Source organism: Rhinolophus sinicus, chromosome 15 (genome assembly GCF_057876585.1).
Source record: "Rhinolophus sinicus isolate RSI-liver-muscle chromosome 15, RSI-T2T, whole genome shotgun sequence".
Classification (NCBI taxonomy): Eukaryota; Metazoa; Chordata; class Mammalia; order Chiroptera; family Rhinolophidae; genus Rhinolophus; species Rhinolophus sinicus.
In genome coordinates this window covers 74357111-74365019 of record NC_142515.1, presented here as the reverse complement: position 1 = coordinate 74365019, position 7909 = coordinate 74357111, and positions in this window count along the sequence as shown.

The following is a 7909-nucleotide window of genomic DNA, read 5'->3' as shown; positions in this document are numbered from 1 at the left end:
AGCACCTGCTGTATACCGGGTGTGGGCCAGGCATGAGTGTAGCACCTGCTATCTAGCTAGGCATGAACCAAACTTTAATGTAATGCCTAATATATACCAGACAGGGCAAAAACATTGTGGAGTGCCTACTGTAAACCGGGCATTAATACAGTACCTGCTATATTCCAGGCAGCAAACACATTAATGAAGTGCCTACTGTATACCAAGCACTGCTTTAAGCCCTTTAAAGCAACCCAGTTACCCAGTTGATATGCTTGGGGTATAGCCTCGCCAGTGCATTTACGTATGTATAGAGCTTGGCTGCTTTCACCTTTCATCCACAGACTTGAGTAGTTGGGATAGCTTTAAAATATTTACTATGTGGCTTCTTACTGAAAGAGACCTAGAACGAGGCCCAAACACACAGGAGACTGCATTCTGAAGGACATGGGGGACAAATGAAAGCCTGACGTGTTCCTAGTGCTGGAAGTCCGTTTTACAGCGGAGGAAACCAAGGCGCCATTAAGTACAGTTCCCTGACTATGGCACCTCTCTCAGCCCTGACCGGGCTGGAACACCCAAATCCTTCCCCCACCTGGCCCTGCCCAGATCCCTTCACACACCTTCCGAGCTGCACCTTAACATGCTGTACTCTCCTGTCTTGAGATAAGGGGTGAGGGGAGGGTCAAAGTCTCCGTTTGTTAGTTGAGGGTAGGAAGATTAGCTCCTTGAAACTATCATCTTGGGGCTTCCATCCCCACCTCAGCCAGGGCAGGAGGCTCCTGGGGTGTCCAACACCGCAAATAGAGGAAAGCTTCACTGGAACAAAGAACCTACAACCAAGGAAACAAAAATGTTGTCCCTCAGGCAGAACCCTCAGGCATTACTGGGGTTCTGGGGCCTCTCCCCTCCTCCAGCATCACTCCTGTGTGCCAGGTGCTAGACTGGATAGTGGAATCGGTCACCCATGTGTGTGAATTCCACGTGTGCAGGGAACTTTGTCCATCTTGGTTTCTGTGGCATCCCCAGAGCCTGAAATAGCACCTGGCATACAGTAGGTGCTCGATAAATGTTTGTGAAATCAATGAAGGAACCCAGCTTTCCTGGGTGCTTCTTTTCTTTCTCTGGAGTAAACAAATAATAATAATTGCACCTTCTTCCTTTCTTCCCTTCTCTGTTCCTGGTCTTTGCTGTTGTTGGCCTCTTCCTGATGAAGGTCTTAAATCTCAGGGTCGAATCTTGTTTTTGCTGCTTACTCTGGTGTGCACAGTAGACTGGCGACTTCTCTGGGCCTGTTTCCCCATCTGTAAAGTAGACATATTATTAGTTTTTTTCTCAGCGAGCTGCTGTAAATATCCAAGGAGACAGTTCTTGTGAAGTAACAGTAGAAACTTAATGTTTGTTTATTATTTTTGTTAAAATTTATGAAAAGTATTTTTTTAATTATTAGTTTCAGGTGTACAAAACAATGTAATAATTAGACATTTATACCCCTTACAAAGTGATAACCCTCCTCCCCAATCTACTACCCCTCTGACATTGTATATAGCTGTTGCAGTTCCACTGACTCTATTCCTTATGCTGTACTCCACATCCTGTGACTATATATATATTAAATTATATTTGACATTCAGTATTATTCAGCTTCAGCTTCAGGTGTACACTGCAGTGGTCAGGTACCTACACTGTCCATGAAGTAGTCTCCCTAATGAGACAAGTGTCCATCTGATATGCTACAAAGCCTTTACAACATTATTGATTATATTCCCCAAACTGTCTTTCATATCCCTGTGGCTATATTGTAGTTACCAATTTACACTGTCTAATCCCTTCCCATTCTCCCTCATTCCCACCCCCCTCCCATCTAGCAACCATCATTTTTTCCTGTATATCTGAGACTATTTCTATTCACTTTGCCCATTTATTCAGTTCTCTAGATTCCACATATAAGTGAGATCATATGGTATTTGTCTTTCTCTGTCTGACTTATTTCACTTAGCATAATGTTCTCTAGGTCCATCCATATCGTTGCAAATGGTACAATTTCATTCTTCTTTATAGCTGAGTAATACTCCATTGTATAAATGTATCACAGTTTCGTAACCTAGTAGTCTACCGATGGGCATTTCGATAGTTTCCAAGTCTTGGCTATCGTGTATAGTGCTGCAATAAACATAGGAGTGCATAGATTTTTTCAAATTAGTGTCTTGGATTTCTCTGGAAAGATACCTAAGAGTGGAATTGCTGGGTCATGAGGTAGTTCCATTTCCAGTTTTTTGAGATACCTCCATACTGATTTCCAAAGTGGCTGCACCAATCTGCAATTCCATCAAGAGTGCATCAGGATTCCCTTTTCTCCACAGCCTCTCCAGCACTTGTTGTTTGTTGATTTATTGATGATACTCATTTTGACTAGAGTGAGGTGGTATCTCATTGTGGTTTTTCTGTGTTGTTGTTTTTTTAACTTTTATTTATTTTAAGTGTATTTTTCCAGGATCCATCAGCTCCAAGTCAAGTAGTTGTTTCAATCTAGTTGTGGAGGGTGCAGCTCACAGTGGCCCATGTGGGGGTCGAACTGGCAAACTTGTTCAGAGCACTGCGCTCTAACCAACTGAGCTAACCAGACGCCCCTCATTGTGGTTTTTGTTTGCATTTCTCTAATGATTAGTGACGTTGAGCATTTTTTCATGTCTGTTGGCCATCTGTATGTCCTCTTTAGAGAAATGTCTCTTCATGTCCTCTGCCCATTTTTTAATTGGGTTTGACTTTTTGGTGTTGAGTTGAATGAGTGTTTTATAAATTTTGGATATTAACTCCTTATCAGATGTATCATTGACAAATATCTTCTCCCATTCAGTGGGCTGCCTTTTTGTTTTATTGATGGTCTCTTTTGCTGTGAAAAAACTTTTAAGTTTAATGTAATCCCACATGTTTAATTTTTCTTTTACTCCCCTTACCCGAGGGGATATGTAAGAAAAAATATTACTCAGGGTAATGTTTGCAAATTTACTCTCTATATTTTCTTCTAGGAGTTTTATGGGTTCGGGTGTTACATTTAAGTCTTTAATCCATTTTGAATTTGTAATGCTTACTTAATTATTGAAATACTAGGGGACAGTGGTAAATAACTTCTAGGATGGCCCCCAGTGAGCCCTGCTGCCCTGGTATTCATGGGCTGTGTACTTTGCCCTGTCTAGGATGTGGGTTGAATTTAGTGTTACACTTCGAACAAATAGGATATGGCAGATGTGACTTCAGAGATTAGGTTATGAAATGTCTTTGGCTTCTGCCTTGGGCTCCCTTTGCTCACTCTAATAGCGATCTTTACAGAAGTCTAGACTATCCTTCTGGACAGCCATGTGGAGTAGAGAGGCCTCCCATCAGCCGCCTGTCAGGGAGCCATCCTGGAAGGGGTGCCTCCAGCCCCCATGGAGCCATCAGATGAGACAGCCCCAGCCAGCAGCTTGACTGCAGACTCCTGAGAGACCCTAAACCAGAAAAATCCAGCTAAGTCACTCCCAAATTCCTGACCCTCAGAAACTGTGAGAGATAACCAAGTTTGGGGTGATTTGTTACACAGAAATTAATAGCTAATACATGCACCCAAGAGAAATAAAAGCACATGTCCACACAAGACTTATACACACAAATGTTCACAGCAGCTTTCATCAGTAACACTCCCAAACTGGGAACAACCCAAATAAACATCCACTAACAGGTCAGTGGATTAAACAAACTGTGGTCCACCCAGACAGTGTCATATTATTCGGCCATGAAAAGGAAAAACCATACAACAACATGAATGATTCTTAAAATGCCTCATGGGGCCGGCCCGGTGGCTCAAGCAGTTAGAGCTCCATGCTCCTAACTCTGAAGGCTGCCGGTTCGATTCCCACATGGGCCAGTGGGCTCTCAACCACAAGGTTGCCAGTTCAATTTCCTCGAGTCCCGCAAGGGATGGTGGGCAGCCGCTTGCAACTAAGATTGAATGTGGCACCTTGAGCTGAGCTGCTGCTGAGCTCCCGGATGGCTCAGTTGGTTGGAGCGCGTCCTCTCAACCACAAGGTTACCGGTTCGACTCCTGCAAGGGATGGTGGGCTGCGCCCCCTGCAACTAGAAAACGGCAACTGGACCTGGAGCTGAGCTGCGCCCTCCACAACTAAGACTGAAAGGACAACAACTTGAAGCTGAACTGCATCTTCCACAACTAAGATTGAAAGGACAACAACTTGACTTGGGAAAAAGTCCTGGAAGTACATACTGTTCCCCAATAAAGTCCTGTACCCCTTCCCCAATAAAAAAAAATCTTTTTAAAAAATGCCTCATGCTGAGTAAAAGAAGCCAGCCACAAAAAGGTTGTACTGTGTATGATCCCATTTATATAAAATTTTGGAAAATGCCAGATATATAGTGACTGAAAGTAGATTGCTGGTTACCTGGGGATGAGAATGGGTGTAAGGAGGGCTAAAGGAAACTTTTTGGGGTGATGGAAATGTTAGTTCACTATCTCGATTGTGCCCGTGGTTGCACAGGAGTAGGTGTATAACAAAACTCATCAAATTGTACATTTTAAACGTGCACTTTGTTGCATGTCAATTAATAAAGCTGTAAAAAAAGAAATGTTCCAGGGTGTGGTACTTGTAAAACTACATAGTAGGTACTTAATAAATGCTTAAATGCTTAAAAGGATGCTGAAATGGGAGCAAGCAGGGTTGGGACTGCAGTTCAGGGAAGAGAAACAAATGAGATGGGAGAAGAGTTGGTGGATTCACTCATTCCCCCAAGTATTTAGTAAATGTCATCTGTAACAACCTCTCCTTGCAGCTCTGCCCTGGGCATTTGGCAAAGCAGGGAGGGGAGCAGTGGGGAACAGATTGGCAAGAGTGTCTTAAATCATTCTCATTCATTCACTAAGGAGCTGAGCAGGTGCTAGAGAGGCCCCTAGTGAGGAAGATGGGCAAACGGAGGCCCACTGAGAGATGGTAAACGGCCCCAGGCCCAGCCAGTTGCTACATGTTGATTGTGCCTTCTCCGCCCAGAGGCCCAGAAAGACAAAGTCCACCACGGCCACGCCTTGATGTCTGGGACGCCTGCCTTCCTGGCTTCCTGGGCCTCCTAGCCTCCTCCCAAGGACGTTGGCCGCCATGCCTTCAGGCGTTTGATTTTATGAGGGGGTCCATGGGCCGGGGAGCAAGGCCGTTTCCTGGCACGCAGCTGAGAGCAAAGGTGAGTGGGGCCCAGGGCTGGAAGCAGGCAGGGCAGAGGGGTACCTGAGGACAAAATGCCAGCCCTGGAATCAGGTGATAGATTCCACAGCACTCAAGTTCCCACCCTTCTCCAGGCCTCAGGGCTGAAAATAGGGCTCTCACCACCTGCCCCTGTAAAGAAAATTGGTAATACTACCTGGACACAGCATCGGAGGAACTGGAAAAGGGGCTCACACCTGATCCTGTCTTACGCCCCCAGCACTGTCCCCAACCTGCAATCATAGAGGATATTCACTTCTTTCCTTTTAATTTTAGTTTATCAAAGATGGTATGACCCAAGAAGACTGAGGGGTTCTGGGTCTCTCTGGGTCATGGATCTGTTCTCAGCACCCAATCTTGGGTCTGGTCTACAGTAGATACGCATGAACAATTGTTGTACAGCTCCATAAATATCAGCTTTTACTCTTTACCAAAAAAGGACATATAGATGGCCACAAAGCACTTGGGAAAATGCAAACTGAAAGCACAGTGAGATACGGTTATACCAGAATGGCTAGCATGAGAAAGTCTGACCATACTAAGCGCTGACAAGAATAGGGGGCAACAGGAACCCTCATGCCCAGCTGGTGGGAATGCAAAACAGTTCAGCCACTGTGGGAAACCATATGGCAGGTTCTCAAAAGGTTAAATAAACACTTACTATTGGATCTGGCCATTTCATTCCTAGGTATTTACCCAACAGAAATGAAAACACACATCCATACAAAGATTTGCACACAGATGCTCAAGGTAGTGTCATTTTGAGTGGCTAGTAGGTAAAAGTCAGACTGTCTGGTTCTTATCACACATACACTCGCCCCCCAGTCTGTGTGACTTTCAGGAAGTGGCTGTCCCTCTCTGAGCCCCTGTTTCTTCATCTGTTAAAATGGGGTGATGATAAAAATTTCCACGTACTAATGAGCACATGAAAAGATGCTCTGCACATAGTAGATACCCAATAAATGTTGGTTTGTGCGACTTTTTAAAAAAATGACCAATATTATTAGTCATCAGGGAAATGCAAGTCAGATCCACAGTGAGATGCCATTCCACACCCACTAGGATGGCCAGACTAAAAAAGACAGATAATAACAAGTGTCGGTGAGGACATCGAGGAAACAGGTGTTCAAACAAAAACCTGCACATGAATGTTCACAGCAAAATTATCCCTCAGAGCCAAACAGTGGGGACAACTCAAGTGTCCATCAGTGGCTGGATGGATAAATACAACATGGCCCATCCATGTACCAAAATACCACTCAGCCGCGAAAAGGAGGGAGGCGCTGACACTCGCCACAACGTGGATGGACCTTGAACACATGGTGCTCATGAGAGAAGCCGGACACACAAGGCCACATTTTCATGTATGTGAAACGTCCAGAACAGGCACATCCATAGACAGGAAATGGGTTAGCGGTTGTCAGGGCCTGGGGGAGGGTATTGGGAGTGACTGCTAATAGGGACAGGGTTTCATTTTGGGGGGATGGAATGTGCTGGAACTAGTGGTGATGGCAGCACAACATAGTAAATATACTAGAAACCACTGAGTTATACACTTTAAAATGGTGAATTTATGATATGTGAACTATGTCAAAGAAAACATGCCAATGATGAAAAGAAACAAACAATTCCTACATAGCCTGGCACACAGAAGACATTCAATAAATGTTCAGAATTATCATTATAATGGCCCAATGGACACAACAGTTTTTTATTCAACAGACATTTATTGAGCACTTACTGTGTGTCAGGCATGGTTCTACGTGCTGGGGACACAGCAATGAGAAATCACACAAAAATTCCTGCTTTTATGGGGCAGACGGGTGGCTCAATTGGTTAGAGCGCAAGCTCTGGGCAATGGGGCTGCCAGTTCAGTTCCCGCATAGGCCAGCGAGCTGCACCCTCCGCAACTAGAATGAAGTCAATGAGCTGCCACTCAGCTCCCGGGTGGCCAGATGGCTCAGTTGCTTGGAGCGTGGGCTCTCAACCACAAGGTTGCTGGTTTGACTCCTCGACTCCTGCAAGGGACGGTGGGCTGTGCCCCCTGCAACTAACAACGGCAACTGGACCTTCACAACTAAGATTGAAAGGACAACAACTTGACATGGAAAAAGTCCTGGAATTACACACTGTTCCCCAATAAAGTAAAAAAAAAAAAATTCCTGCTTTCATAGAGCTGGCATTCTAAGTTTGGCAGACAGATAAACAAATACTCTAAACAAGACATATAGGGTGTTAGATAGGAGTAATGCTAAAGAGAAGAAAATAAAGCAGAGTAGGGGGCTTGGGAAGGCGGTGGAATTTTAGATACAGGGATTAAGGAGGGACTCTTTAAGGAAGTGAGCAAGGCTTTGGTATATCTACAAGAAGAGCAATCCAGACAGAGGGCACAGTCCATGCAAAGGTCCTGGCATGTTGGAGAAACAAGCAGGCTCGTGTGGCTGGAGCAGAGTGATCAAGGGGGAGATAGGGAGAAGGTGAGGGCAGGGAGGGGACGGGGCAGGTCAAACAGGGCCTGTGGGCCACCTAGAGGTCTGAGGCTTTTACAAAACCCAAGGGAGGTGGGAGCCCTGGAGGGCGGTGGACAGGGGCGGGACCTGACTCACATGCTCACAGGCGCCATCTGGTGACTTCTTCCGGGAGGACAGGCTATGGTGGGAGGGGCAAGGGTGGGAGCTGGGGGA